The following is a 16070-nucleotide window of genomic DNA, read 5'->3' on the forward strand; positions in this document are numbered from 1 at the left end:
TCAGCCCTGGGACCGTAGTACCAATTGCTTCTGCAATTTCATGACTCACCATAATAGAGAGCCTGTCTCTTTAAGAGACTATGGCATACAAATTACTGCGCAAGAAATCAATGTCCAGCTCCAGAGCCCACTTAGATTCATATATTATGGGCCTTCGCACATTTTTACGTGGCCTTATTTGTGGAATGGCACATGCACCAGGAGTACACAGAAATTAATTGCATGCCCCGTAAAGCGGGTTCACGTAGGGCCGCTGAGTACTCTGACAATGGCAATAGCACTCACTCTGCACGTGCAGCAAATACACGGGACGTACAAGATGATAGACCATTTACCATGTGCTTATTAATATTATCTAATACAAGCCTTATTAAAGAAGCATAACACAGCTTCTGAATCTCCTTGCAGACCACATCTAAGACATACATAAAATCCAAGATGGAGGACCAGGCAATTAGTGAGCTCCTGTGCACCCAGTTAATTCCAGTCCCTAACTAATTGGTCAACAGGGAGTCTGGGGCAGGCTATGGGGATACAGGGATTTTAATGCCCAGACTCTGAGTCAGATGGTGGGCATGTATGGAGAAGGAGTTTCGTATGAGAGTTTGGAGATGGATGGAGAGAAGAAGGAAGGAGTCTGTGAGGTGAGAGCAGGAGGTTTGGAGGGTAGGAGCATGTTGGGCTAATGGAAAAGGTAGGAAAGGGACATGGAAACTAGACAGAGAGCAGGTGGCAGTAAGGAATATGGAGGAAGTTAGTAAACATCAGAAGGAGGTGTCAGGGAAAGAAGGACGAGGTTGACAAATCAGAAGACGGTAGAACAAGGTATTAAGGAGGAGGGGGCGTTAAGGAAGAGGTTGGTAAATATCAAAAGGAGGTGGAGGAAGGAATAGAGGAGGAGGCTGGCAACCATGAGGATGAGCTGAGAGAGAAACATTAGGAGGCTGGCAAACATCTGAAGGAGGTAAAAGACGGTACTGAGAAGAAGGTTAGTGAACACCAGTAGGAGTTGGAAGAAGAAAGTGAGGAGGAGGATGATAAACATCAGGAGGAGGCGGAAGAAGGGTGTTAGGAGGAGATTGGTAAACATTAGGCTGAGACGGAAGAAGGAAATTTGGAGGAGTCATGAGAGAAAGAATTAGGAGGTTGGCAAACATCTAAAGAAGGTGGAAGAAGGAATTGAGGAGGAGGTTGGTGAACATTAGGAGGAGATGGAAGAAGGACATTTTGGGGAGCTCAGTGAACATCAGATGAGGTGGCAAGATGAGAAAAGGAGACCAGTAAGCATCAGGAGAAATAAGTAAAAGCAGATAAGGATGAGGGTGATGAATATCAGGATGAGATGGTAGAGGAAGACAAGGAGGAGGTTGGAGGAGAACATGATGAGCAGCAAGACAGATTGCACATTAAGGTTCAAGGAGGGTAATAAGGGCCAAGGCATGGCTTAGGGTGCAAACCTTGATCCACAGAGGATGGAGCCATAGTGGTAAGAGGAACAAAAGCATGGAGCAGCAACAAGGAAGACCATGACCAAAACTGAGAGGCTTGTGAGATAGAAGAACCTCAGATTTTGCAAATCAGAGAACCCTTCATAGGGTTCTGGAAAGAGTGAGGCTAGGCAAGGCTTGCAACAACCCAGCACCTGGGAGAAAACCTGAGAAAACCTGAGAACCAATGCCCCACCCAGAGCCTGAGAATGAGAGATGAAAGAATGGAGCAGGAAACCCTGTTAGTCTGAGACTGGGAGAGGGAGGAAGGGTGTGGTAAACCCTTAAGCCTGAGATTGGCAAAGAAAAGAAGGTTGTGGGAAATTCTTAAGCCTGAGTCTGGCAGAGTGAAGAAAGGTTCAAGAAAGCCTTATACCTGAGATTGAGAGGGAGAGAAGAAGGATGTGTGAAACCTTAGTCACAGTTTAAGTTGGCTAAGGAGGTTTTGTTGGGCAAGAGCAAGATAGAGGATGAGATTCCTTTCTACCTCAAGGTTTGGAACACTTCTGACAGTACACTGACCCAAAGTCATGAGTTGATAATCTATAAACCTTTCCTATGTGTGTTGTTTTGGCCCATCCTGTGGTATTTTCCTTAATAAACCTTTAGCTCTTGGAAATTGAGCCATGTAACACATGTAGTTGTTGTGAGTCATCGGTATGGCCTTTTCTGCCATGTTGAATCCTACAGAGAGTGGTTTTGGTTAATTGAAATGCTGATGTTTTTGGGTTAATAAGGAAGCTCCATGTTTCCATTTTTGGTGCTTAATTTGTTTAGTTTTTTTATGTATTTCTTTTTTTATTGTGCACATTAGTTCAGACAAAACTTTTTAACACATATGACATAAAAAACCAAGATATATAAAATATGATATGATGAACCACATTAAATCAAACAGAAAACATAAAATCAGTCAATCATTCATAGACAATACAGAAATTCATAGTGTAGGTATAAGGGTATTTTACCCAGTACCTCAAGGTTACCAGTACTTTTGCCTAAATTCAGCAAAACCCACAGAGAGAATAATTAATTCTACCTATTAGGAAATGACAAGAATGCAATGCATGGAAAAGGGCAGACCATTTAAACCACTACACCTGAGATGGTTACTATTTCTCCATATGTAGCCTATACATTTTCCACTAGGTTCACTTCTGTTTCAAATTTAAGTAGCAGTTTCTCTACCACTTTCCACACTTGCGTAATTGCTACCTTAAGTCCCTGGTTAGTACACGAGAGGCTTCTCATCCAAAAGCCCTCGTAGCAAGAGGCGAGAACATGTTTAGAAGTTTCAATGCATTCCTTAAGCAGATATAGTCTACATGTTCTTTTTTCCACAGGGATAGCTGACCAGGCTCCTATGACTTCAAAGACCTTAAGACGATTAAAACAGATGTTAAGGAATATTTTTCTTGTTTCTGAAGATGGTATTAGCATAAGATATGGTTGCAGTTTTCTAATTGTGAAATATAGCTTTGAGAAGGTTGCCAAAGATTTCATAGAGGCTACCCTATCATGGTTAGCCACCCAGTCCCATTTAATAACACATTTCTTTAGAGATAGACAAAGCACTCCTTCTCCATCTTCCCAATGCAAAGTCCAACATATTTTTTCAAATCATTTTTCATTCATTTTCTTACATTTTTTCATGCTACTATTTACTGCCTTCCAAAAATGCATGTTTAATTACTAACAGTAGAGAATGATCTCTGGCATACATGATTTTAATAAACAGTATTCCTCTATTTATGTTAATATGGGTGGCCAGGGAGGTGAGACCTAACGCCAGCCTTATTGCCTCAATCGGAGTATTATTAGTTAGGCCCATAATTCTTCACCAGACCACCCCCTCTAGTTTATCAGTCCAGATTTCCCAATCTACATAGCAAGCTTCCAGGCCAAATAGAAATGGGTACGACATCCTTTCATCGCCTGCATGTTCATCCCCAGGCATTTTAATGTGCACGTTTCATCGAAGGTGCTCATCAAATTTTTTAGGGGGGTGGTAAAGGGCAGATAAGGGTTTGGGAAGACAGGCAATAGCGAAAAATAAGTGTGGGAGGGCGGCTTGGGGGGCACCCCCTCCCCCCAAAAAACAAAAACAAAAATGATGAGCATTTTTGATGGAATGTGCACGTTAAAATGACACAGGGTGAAATTACAGGCGATGAAATGACATGGAACCATAGAAATGATGCCGCCAGTTTCTGTTTATAGCTATTTAGTACACCCAGTTTTGTTTGCAAAAGCAGTGATCGCCATCATAGTGGACAGTGATTTTACTTTTTTGTTTTCTTGCAGACAGACATTTGTTTTCTTCTCCGATGATAGATCATGTCCAAGGTACTTATAGTGCTCTGTTCTATTAATAGCACCTAGAGGGGTGTGTATACATTGTCTACATGTACGCTTCTGACCTTCTTCCATAAATTGGGTTTTAAGCAGATTTATTTGTAACCCATTGCTCTTTGCATAATCACACAGGGCCATAGCGCTATTGGAGATGGCGATGAAAGTATTATCAAATATCACTATATCGTCGACATATCCCAGACACCCCAATTTTGTTTTTCCTATTTTAGGGAAAGCATTTTGTTTCTCCAAAAAGATCTCATGAAAATCTGCAAAAAAAAGGTTAAAAAGGGTAGGCGCTAACGCACAGCCCTGCCTGGCTCCTTTATATATCGGAATCTGTTTGGAGAGGTGGCCCTGATTACTCAGCCTTACTCTAGTAAAGTTATTTTTGTAGAGCATCATACGTGAGTACAGTAGATCCTGTGGCATGCCCAGCCTAAGTATTTTTTTCCATTGTAGCCCCCTATCAATAGTATTGAATGCTGATGAGAAGTCAACAAATAGGATATACAATTGCAGCTCTTTTCTCATTTTGGCTTCTTCTAACAGAGTATTAACGACAAAAATAGTCATTCTAATAGAACACCCCTTCGTAAAACCCGTCTGAGAGATACTGTAGATATTGTCTTTTGCTATCAAGGTGTTTATATCTTTTGCTGGGTACATCTGTCATAGCTAAAAGATGGTAGTTGTCAGGGGAAGTTCTAATACCCTTTTTGCAAATTACCAATGGGGGTCCTGGGAGTCCTAAGTTACTAGGGGAATCCAGACGTGGACCCCTTGCTCACTATTCTTAGAGAGGCACAGATCCACCCTACTGATGAGGTCCAACCAGACTGAAACACGTGTCTGGGGTTTCTGTTGGTACTCTTGTTCGGAGGAGAATTGCCTAGCATTTCGGTGCTGGACTGCCCCAGGGCAGGACAAAGACTGATATGTCTGGGATATTTCTTCTTTGTGAAAGATAGTGAGCTAAAGACTCTGGGTAAGTCTCTCGTAACCAGGACTAATGTCTGGCAGAGGGACTCCCAGGACACCCCTTGTTAATCTCCTAATACCCTTTTTGAACACAGATATAATGTGGGACATCCTCCAGGAGCTAGGGACAACACCGGTAGTTATTATCTTAGTATGCAAAGTCCACAGAGTGTCAGCCCATACCTCAGGATTATCCTTAATGATCACATTACAAACACCATACGGCCCAGGGGCCCTAGAAGTTTTTAATTTCTTGATGATGTCCATAATGTCATCCCAGCTAATAATTAAGTCTGGTATTGGGCTAATCTTAAACCCAAAATCGGGACCACCAACCTTTTTACTGAGATAGCTTTCCCAGGTCTGTTCTTCAATATTACAGACTAATTCATGATTACTTCCACCCATTATGCTCTTATAATTTGCCACACATTTTCCGATTGCCGCCCTCAATTAGTATTTTAACCATATTCTGCCAAACCACATTCTTTTCAGAACTGAAGTATCTTTTCCTCCCGTTTCTATAAGCATTTCTGACAATGCGTTTCCTCCGAAGGTTTTCTTCTAGCCCTACATTGAGCTGGTCAATAGTTCTGAAATCTTATCTCATTCTTTTCTTGCCTGCTGCTATTACTTTGTCATATGGTTTTTCCGGCTTGTGTTCCCACTTAACGGAGGATATTGTCCCCCTAGATATACATCTATACATACAGGAAGTTAGCCAATTGACTATTTCTTGTGCAGACTTCATATATCTATAGTTGTCAATTTCTCATCTACTCCAGATTTTAACCTTTTCCAAATTCCTGTATGACCAACCCAATCTGTTACCTCTGCTATTTATTTTTAGCTTGCCCGTCCTATCCTTAATTACAGTCCTTATAGCCCTGTTAGTAAAGCTATAGTGTTGCATGATCACTAAAATCATTGAAGTTAACCTGCAGTTCCAAGTCCTTGCCTAGAATCGCAGTGTTCACAAAAATGTAATCCTAAGTAGAGGTACAGCTGTTATTATGCCATGTCGGTCCCATAGGAATATCTGTTTTAACTGTACCATTCACCATCTTTAGCTCCAATTCTTCAAAGAATATTTTCCATCTATGGTTTGTGTTACTATTCTTTCCATTGCTCCCAGTACAGATGTTACCCTTGTCATTCATGATTTTAGAATTTAGGTCTGCAGCAATTATAATATCCCTTTCACCACCATCAGACTGACAATTAGTGATCAGCTCAAAGATGGTACCCTGAATGCCTAGTGTGAGTTCATCCCCAGGAGGCTCATACACATATATCAACACCACCTTTTGTAATCCTCCAATTAGAATTTCAACACCCACATTTTTTTTATCACAAATCATATTATTGATCTCTTTAGAAAGAATATCATTGGCCACCAGTGTGAACAGTCCCCCATATGGTCTCCCTTTTAACCGTCTACTGGCACCACGACCATAAAATGAAAAGCCATCAAAATATGATGCCATAAACCAGGTCTCCTTGAGGAGAGTAATACCAGCCACAGATTATGAGATCCATCCTTACTAAAAAGGTGATTGTGGCCTCTCGTATTCCATGAAATAATGTTGGTGTCTACTCTGTATTTGGTAATCATTGGGGGAAGAAATGAACAAAGCCATTCTCAATGTGATCTTATATTAGGATCACCAATATTACCTGTTTTCGTTTTTTCATATTGCACACCTTTTCTATACACTTTGTGGTTAAACTTGTGGCTGTTCAGATTCCCTTTGTTGGCCAAGTTACTCACACATTCACAATCCAATTCATAGCCACTTTTAATAAGTTCCCATGCATGGTCTCAATTAGACCAACAACCTCTTCTGCATAGCAATGGACCTTTGTAATCATGTTGTCACATTGTTCAACAAATGTAAGATCCTCACTTTTGATTAACCTTAGTGGCAGTAACTGATTGAAAATATCCAGCAAACAGCTTTGATTAATAACGTTCCTCCTTCCTTTAGTAATAGCCCTAATGTTGAAAGATTTAAGTGGAAGAATGCTCTTTTTTTCTTCCACCAAACTCAACCTTATTATGTTTTGGAGGCTTATTAGCACTTATCACTTTCTTTTGCACATTTTTAGGTTCATAGTTAGATTCACACGTAGAGGTTTCAATAGAAATTGTGCTACCATCAAGAGAAGATTAAGAGCTATCAGAGGAGCTTTCCAAAATGTCTTCAGTCACCAATTTTCTGGTATTTTCTTAACCACTTTAGATTTTCCTGTCGTCGCTTCTATAAGCCAGTTTGTGAGGTTTCCTGATTTAGAGGCAGATTTTTTGCTTATAGCTGCTTTCTTCCTCGATCGGTTCGACAAACGTTTAATGTTGTGGGGTTTTACTGCATCATCATTTTCACCACTCTCCCCTAAGGCCTTGGGTATATTCCTCTCACTGTTAACCAACTTTTTTTTCCTCCTTCTTTCTCTGTTTGTTGATTGAGCATCTTCACTATCCCCATCATTGTCACTGCCCAATAGTATCTCTACTTTCGTGGATTCCCAATTATCTAATGGTATAGGTTGATTATCTTTGGTTGAGTGTACCTTCACATTTCCATCCAGCGTTGTAGGACCTATACTACCAAAAGACTGTCTACTGGGATTTCCCTTTCCCAGACCGGCTAGAAGAGCCACATTGATTTCTACCTGGCATGCAATATTGTGAGATAGTTTTAGAAGAATTTTAAGAGCAAAGCTGGTTGCTTCGTGATGTGTTTTTTGTTCCTTGAATTTTCCCCTATCAGGGACTCCAATGTCTTCCGGTTATTCCTTGAGATGTTCAGGTCTTGATCTTTAACAGAGTTAGATGTAACATCATTTATGCCAGTGAGCCGGGGTGAGCAGGAAAAAGTGTAGAAACAGAGATATGATTTTCATTACAAATACCAAAATGTTTTCTAATATTTCTTTGATCGTTAGACATAGGTTTTCTCAGCTGCTGCTTTTTCCAGGTTGATAATTTCCCCTTCAAAGCTATAACAGAGATTTAAGAGTGAGTTGTTATTATCCAGTTTGGCCGAAGTGCAGGCCACCCCCTCAACAAGCATCCCTGATTCGACTGGTTCTGTATTTCCATAGGTACCGTTGAGACAGCTTGCCCTGCAAAAAAATCAGTAAATATTTATCGAGGTAGAGGCCACATGTTCAAATCTGCCTCTTCCTGCACAGACGCCAATTTATTGTGCCCCTTTGTTTTCGCATTCAGTTTCTGTTTATTTCTTAGTTTCATGTTGAACAGGCAGATTCACAGCAACAGCTCTTTTGAACAGCAATTAGTGCCAGTTATTACTTTTACTTCGACAAACCAAAACAAACCACAGGATCAGGGGCAATTCAAAGACTTTTAAAGTCTGCAGTCACCGATAATGGTTGAGCGGGTCCTAAGTGTCACAGGTAAATATATTCTTGCCAGACCAAAAGGTAGTTACAACAGTATTCAACTCGTACTAAGGGCGGCTCAAAGACTACCACTGGCTAGACGAGCCGCATTGATTCGCAGATCACACTAATTGTACAGCTATCCAGACACCAGCAGCGATAATAATCACAATCGCCAATCTAGTTACCCACCGCCAGTAGATGCAGTTTCAGTGTGAGTAATATATAATAGTGATATTAGGACAGCAAATAGTGTAAAATGTAATCCACTGGTACTTATAGTGCCTGGGAAGCTAGATATCAAATACTATCTGCAAAGACCCGCACTCCAAGGCACCGGCTGGAGCAGGTGGCAACAGACCCTTTAATTATGCTTCTTTTTGATGATCATTTTACTGATATTTGATGAATGGTTTCTTATTGTCTAATTGTGGAAATTATGGTTGTTCTTTTCGACTGTTATAATTACCTATGTTAAGAGATTGAACCAGAAGGCATATATAAATATACATGTTCACAGGCCCTGAGGAAGGGTTTTCAACCCGAAATGCATAGGCCTTAATGTGACATTTCAGCCTCATCATTTTTGAATTCCCTCTGAGGAATTAAAGCTTATGAAAATAATAAGCAGAAAAAAATAAAATAAACACGTATTTGTTTAACTAAAACAAGCATTTGCCGAATTTCTAGTACTGAATAAACCACATGTGAGTGGTACACGGGAGTGCAGCCCGCACCGCTGGCTTCACAGCCAAGGTCTTTCTTTTTTGATTTACACAGTGTTCTATCACGGAGACACTCTTTCCAGCGGGTTTGCACCCCAAACTACAAAAGAGAGATTTAAATGTTTTGAATTAAAATATTGTCAAAAATACAACATAGTGCAAAGCTCACCGCCAGTCCTGCAGGTGGCAACGGACCCTGCTTTCCAATCGTGACTAGGTGAAGGCAGGGATAGAGAGAGGCTTTAAGCTCCGGTCCCAGGCATCGGACCTCACCAGAGCTCGAATCAGCTCAATTCAGCTCTGGGTCCAGATGGTTAAAACGGCCACACTTGCCTGGCTTGCCTTGCCGCACTTCTGAAAACACGTTTCCTGGCACACCGTACCATTCCAAATCGCTCCAAGCCACGTCTGCCCAGCAACACGCTTCCGCTTGGCTCTGCTAGAGGAAAGAACCTTGCACATTTGGACACAGAATCACTCAGTCGTCAAGGCGCACTGAATCGCAGTAAAACACAAAGAAACAACTGCTACCGACAACCAGTCTGCCAAAGTCTACCAAAGGTGCTTACTGTGTTTGTTGCATCAGAGTGTGGAGGATGTGTGCAGTGTATTCAGTCCTACTGGTGGCTTTAGAATGAAAGCAGTGTATAAAGTGTAAAACATCTGTTGTAAACATGGCCAGTTCACAGGTTTAGCTCTCGCCTCTGACACGGGAGAGGCCTGCACTAGGCAAGTGTGAATATCAGCATGTTCCTTCATCCTTCCAAGATGAATACATTGAGAACCACTAAATTGGGTGATAATAACAGTAATTATTACAGTGCTTAGAATGAGGGGGAATCCAGCCTGAAACAATAAACACCACATTATTATCATCAAAAGATATAAAAACATGCAGAGGCTTTGAAGCATCTGAATCTTATACTAACGGAAGTGGCAACTGAGCTATTACTTTTTAAATAAGAGTTTTCTCAAATATATCACATACAGTCGGATGCACGGCTTATTATTATGTGTAGGGACATTTGCCTTCTGTTGGAAAGCAACACTTTGCCATCTGAATCCCATTTTTTTAGGTTGTGGTTGTTGCTTGAGAGATTGCTGAAAGAAGTGTGTTGGGGTTCTTTAAGTCTAAAATGGTTTGAGGAGTGTTTTTGTGAAATCGGTATTCGTCCTTGGCTGCAACCACACCACACATGTACTTAAACTTAATAACATTGTCATCTGCATAGGAATTATAAAACAACAGGGACAGAGGTCAAGATATCTGGTAACAATGCACACTGTGCACATAACACTGTACAATAAGGACTTAACAAAGCAGACCCAATATGTCTGACCTGAAACTATATTGTGGGCAATGGCTGTCACCATTATTTGGGCGTAGAATTTCATGATTAATCACTGTTTTTTTACTTTAATGACATTTAAAGATTTTACCTCATCCATTTCTATAATCTATAATTAACTGTTTCGAAGAACTATCCCAAAGGTCAGTACTTTTCAACTAAGGGAAATAACCCCAAATCCACATGGACTTACAGTGTCTTTTAAGCCCTCACCTTAAGCCCTAGCAAAGGTTGTAGTAAGTGACTTGTTCAGCTGAAGTCTGGTATTGGGGTGTTGTGTCGAGGGGAGCGGTATCTTGAACCAGCTCAAGGGCTTCAGGGCTGGTGTTCTTATGCTATAAGGCCCGGTTCTGCGGAGGAACCGTGTGGTAATGGCAAGTTTCCCAAGATAATGTAATACATGTGATCGGTCGCGCCTTGAAACACTTATGTATAGGTGCGTTATAAATGCTGTATCATATCACCTCGTAGGGCCTGCTGAATGGGTGATTACAGCTACTGGCACCACAGTCTATTATCAGAGATGCTAACGACCAGTATTGTGTGTGAAATTGCCAGGCCACAGCGAGCATACGACTCGTTATTTTATAGCAGAAAATAAGCATAGATGGCCAAAAAGGAAACGTGGATACCACTGCCCCTGCAGTGCCACGGTGTGGAAATATGGGGGCGCCTCTGGTGTCAGATCAGAGGGGTGCCGTCGTGCATTAGGATACATATAAGGTGGGGTCAGTCTGGGGGAGGAGTGGAAGGGGGTGAAACAGAGGGAGTGCAGTGTGGCGGGGGTAATTGAAGATAGGCATGCGGGTGACAGAGGGTGAGTGTGAGAAGCAAACAGCTTAGACCAAACCCATGCTTTCACCATTAGGTAAAGCCAGAGTACAGAGCTACTGTCTATCACACCCATTTAGGGTGCTAGTGATGCATTAAACCAAGATTACAGAGGATCTCACTTCTCTTTATTCTTGAAACATCCTTCCTTTTGTGACAAACCACTTCCTGGGGTAAGAACATGAATCTCCAGAGAGACAGTGAGGTTTGGAGGCCTAACATGAAGATAGACACTTGGACTGTGATACCAAAAGAAACTCAGGTGGAAGAAGAACTTTAGAGAGCAACCAAAGGTGTCACAAGGCCCGTGTAGTCAGCACGATATATTGACAGGGTAATGCATTCCTGGGCCATGCACCAATTAAGGACAATTCCTGCATTGGAAACAGAAGGTTCTCTGCACAGGACCCTCCATAGACCTTGAAAAGAGTGGCCCTTGCCTCTGACTGCCTCACAGGGGATATAAAGTGCTGTCAGCGAGGAGCTTGCTCGCTTTGCTGTATCTCACTTTGGGCCTACATGTGCTGCTATGAGGGAGCTCTTCCCTTGAGCCCAAGATGCATTAAGCCTTTGCCACCAGGCCCTTACCAGCCATTTGCTATGTCTGCCTTGATGTGGGCAGCGTCCCATGGGTGAAGGACAAAGCAGCTTGTGCCCCAGCTAGTGCAGAGAGAGCATTAATAAGAAGAAGCAAGGAGTGTCGCCCAGAAGGGTCTGCTGCCCAAGAAGTTAAGCAGGCCCCCAACACAAAGGAGCAAAAGGGAGGAGAAAAGAAAGTGACAACCAGTTGGACTGTACTGCCTCCCCGGTGCTGTGGAGAGCTTCCAAAAGAATCCATAAACACAAACGTACCTGGATGATGGGCCCAAAACGCACATGGTATGGGTAACGATACCCGTAAAGTCAGGATTTAAGGTATTGTGGCATATTCACCTGCATTAACATCATAAGAGGGTCAGGGCACCCTGGGGACTCTCGACAGCCAACTACTCAGGAATGTCTACCGAGATGGCTTAGATCGAGGATTCCTCAGGGCCCCCCTTCTTGTGGCCCCCAGGATATGCAGTATAGTAAGACTGAGAAAGACAAACACACATTGTTTGATTAAGGTAGCTTAAGAGCCCCTGTTTGTGGGACTCTGTGAACTATGACTAACCTCAAAGGAGAAAATAGTTCTGCAGACCGACAACTGCGTGAGTGTGATTCACAGAAGAAACAATTAAACGTGCCCCAATGACAAATGTAAGGTTGCAGTAAAGACAACAAAATGAAAGAACACCCAGGAGATGAAATATTAAACGAGCCAGTTGGCACCATTTTGGAGTTGAATGGCCGTTAGAATGGAATCACTGTACTCCATGATGGTAGATGCCCATTTTGTTCCCTAGGTCTGCAGAGCCGTAGCCCAAAACAAATTACAAACATACAAAACCCCAATCAAAACCTGTTGGAGTGTATACAAGGGGACCGGAAAGGAGGCAAAGTGTTGGAAGATGGAGGAGAATGGTGAGCCTGAGAGAAGAGAAAGTGATAGAAAAGGTGCATTAAAAGCAACATGAAGGAGAAGGGAGACTGGAGGCAGAAGGAGACAGGATATAGGTGGAAGAAGGAGAGAATAAGATGGCAAGGTTGCTGAAGGGGTAGGTACAGAACAGATAGAAGAAAAGGGGAGGAGCACACTAGAAGATGAAAAGCAAGGAGAGAAACATTTAATAAAATTAGGGAAAAGGGAAGAGGTGAGAGAGAGAGAGCAGAGACATAGTGCAGGGAGATGAAAAACATCAGGAAGGAGGAGAGAAGAGAGTGACCAGATGAAGTGGAGGAAGAGGTGGTGGAATCCGAGTGAAGAGTAAGATTAGCTAGTTGGCCCGGATCTATGTGATTATTGCGACGGGCGAAAATGGCAACTTATTTTTTTTAACCCTTTACACCACAAATATATGCAGGGGGAGACCTCCTGCATCCCCCCATATTAATATTATATTCTATACCCCCCACATATATATGTGGATATATGTGGTGTAAGGGGGGGTAAAACAAAAAAGAAAAGTCAGAATTTTCGGCCGTCGCAATTGTCAGGTCGACATTTTGGTACGATTCTGTTGGCCCCATTGACTGGCTAAGATCCATGCCATAGAATATAAACAAAAACGCAATAGGTGTTAAGAATCCATGGGATAAGCAGTGCCAAAAGACTGAGGTGACTGAGTTAGGACTGTGGAGGGCCTAGTGCACTTGGGCCTAAGAGCGATTGGTGCACCAGCCGAGATCGCCCAGATAGGAACCCTGAACGTGAAGCTGGCCAGTATCCAGCAACCCACCATCTCTGATGAGGATAGCTAGGCCACCAGTGAGAACAAAACATCATTGCTAATATCAAGTAGGAGAGAAGGCGAACCCAGCTGTAGGTAGCCAGTATCCTTTAGGCTGGACTTGGTGGGAGTGATGAGTCCACAAAGCACACTAAAGAAACTTGCCCAGTAGTCTGGAGCCTCCAACTGCTGACCTGATGGCTCCCTAAGGTCTCCAAGTCTGGAATTCATTCGCTGAGGTAGTGCCCTGTTGTGGAATACCAGTAATAAGAGATTGTGTCCTTGTTGGGGGGCTTTAATGATGATGGTCTGATAATTCACCCTCGATGGACGGGAAAGAAACTGACAGACACCTGACAATGGCCTGCAACATGCATCAACGTCAGGAGCTCTCATGAGTGGAGAGCCAACAAAGGAACTCCTTTCTGGGCTTGGTATTACCTTTTTCTAAAGCCCACGCCGTCTGTCTCTGCGTGTTAGATAAAAGGGAGAATTAGTTTGCCATCTAATCATCGAATCCAAACTCAGGTTATTGCATTGTAGGACTTGTGGACCAAGAAGAGAACAAGGTTTGGGGGCTGTATACATAAATGTAATCACCGAGAAGAGGTGCACGGGTTATATTCTTGCTGCCTTGTTCTACATTCCTTACTTTTTCACAAATGTATGTGTCATGTTTTGAATTCTTTAAGTTGCACTAAATGTGAGGGTTTTAAGGGGTAGCCCTAATCCATGTGGGAGTATCAGTACTAAAATGTCACTGATCTGACCCCTCTGCTGTTCCATCCAGGTAGTGCCTCATTGCATGTGCCCAAGTCACATCCAGGCAAGAATGGGGTTAGAGCAGGTGTAAGCTTAGCAGATTTGACCCATTTAATACTTTTATGTGGCCAAAACATCAGAGTATATCCAGCTGTACAATCCAATAACACGAGGTGTAATAATTATGTCACTGGTGTTGGCAGACTGTACCACACAGTCTATTTCAACAATCGTATTCTCTCCGAAGAAATCTGTGGGTTTTTGGCATTGCAGAGTTATTCAGCCACAGTCATCTCTCAAGACCTGGCAATCCAAATGCACAGACCCCGGAGCATATACTGCACTTCAGGAACCTATGATATCTACGTTGAATGCATTTGTATTTTTTGCACAGCCATGGTGTTTCAACCAGAAACAAGTCATAAGCAGAAAATGCACAATGCAGAGATCGGAGCAGTTCTGATAGTAGGCGCTCAACAACAGATAATCAGACATTCGTGAATGTTCCTAGTGGAGAATGGGGAGCAAGGTGGGGATGATACAGACCAACAGGGCACAGCAAGGAGTATATACAGGGGCGGTACTAAATATATGCACAGAAGAGTAAGTAAAAGGGGATAGTCAAAATAGACACTTCATGGCTGGAGGTGGTGAGGACTCAGGCGGGAGGGATAATGTGCTGGGATAATTCAAAAGAGGAGCTACAGCTTGAGCGCGTATTTAAACGGAAAGAGGAGTTTGCAATAACCATCCGAGGTCCCTTCTCTATACATCCCTTAGTAGTCATGCTGCTCGTGAACATATGGTTATAAAGGATCTGGAGGGATAAAGCTTCCTCTAAACCCCAGGCATGTATGGCTTGTGTTACTAAGCGTTTTACAGATCAAGGAGCTCCCTCTTAACCATTATACACTGAACTATGTATTATAGATATGCCACATATATTTGTATATATTTATTACAAATGTTCTTTTTTTGTAATAGCAGAAGTTTCACAGTGACCTAATGAAGAGGAAGATGATGCTCTGGAACCAATGTCTCCTTTAACTAAAGGCCTCCTCACACATCCAAGCATTTAAGAAACAACTGAAAAGACGCCTTTATAGACTCTACCAGTTGGCTAACACCCAAGACCAACCCTTTCATAACAGATGACTCCAAATAAAAACCCTGATCCATGCACAGTTCCATGTGTGCTGTCAATTGTGGACTACCATTGTGCTCGGCCATTCAAATACATCCAAGTATTTGATCGTTGTACTTGATATTTGAAGCACAGCATAAACCGCAACTTCATTTTCTTTGAGATTTTATAACATGACAAATTAAAACAGTGTGATTGCCAATGACTGAAGGCAGGGGGAGGCTAGCAGCAGAGTTGCGCATTCAAACAAGCAGGGTACAATGCAGGAACAGCACATTCCTATTTGACAAGATCTATGACAATAACAGTACAGTGAAGCCTTGCAAGACATACTTTTTTAACAGAGAAATCTCATGGGGTTGGCCACAATAGGATTAATGGTTGCCATCGACATACAGATTAGAGAGACTCGGGTAGGTGGCAGGCGTCCCACGTGGAGATACTGTCTTATGGGAAGAGTTGCCTTGAACAGAGCTGATTTCAGGGGTGTCTTGAATCTATTGTAGTTAGATTCCATTCTTAGTGTGTTGGTAGGTCATTACTCATTTTAGATGTGAAAGCTGCTAAGCTTTTCCTCCATGCCCCTGCCTTCTATAATTTGGAGGTTTCAGAAGGTCCTCTCCTGAAGATCTGAGGATCTCACTGAGGGATTAAGGTACCAGCATAAACACAATTGAATGAACATTAAATTAAATTAATGAAGTATGAGCAGTCTTACT

The 16070-nt window shown here is 42.3% G+C and overlaps 1 protein-coding gene across 2 annotated transcripts in view; it reads right to left on the reverse strand.

Annotated features, from left to right (window-relative positions):
- The window catches only part of CALY (calcyon neuron specific vesicular protein), a 124283-nt gene that overhangs the window by 64789 nt on the left and 43424 nt on the right, over positions 1-16070 (reverse strand). The window lies entirely within an intron of this gene.

Source organism: Ambystoma mexicanum, chromosome 8 (assembly GCF_040938575.1).
Source record: "Ambystoma mexicanum isolate Mex_15411 chromosome 8, UKY_AmexF1_1, whole genome shotgun sequence".
NCBI classification, from domain to species: Eukaryota; Metazoa; Chordata; class Amphibia; order Caudata; family Ambystomatidae; genus Ambystoma; species Ambystoma mexicanum.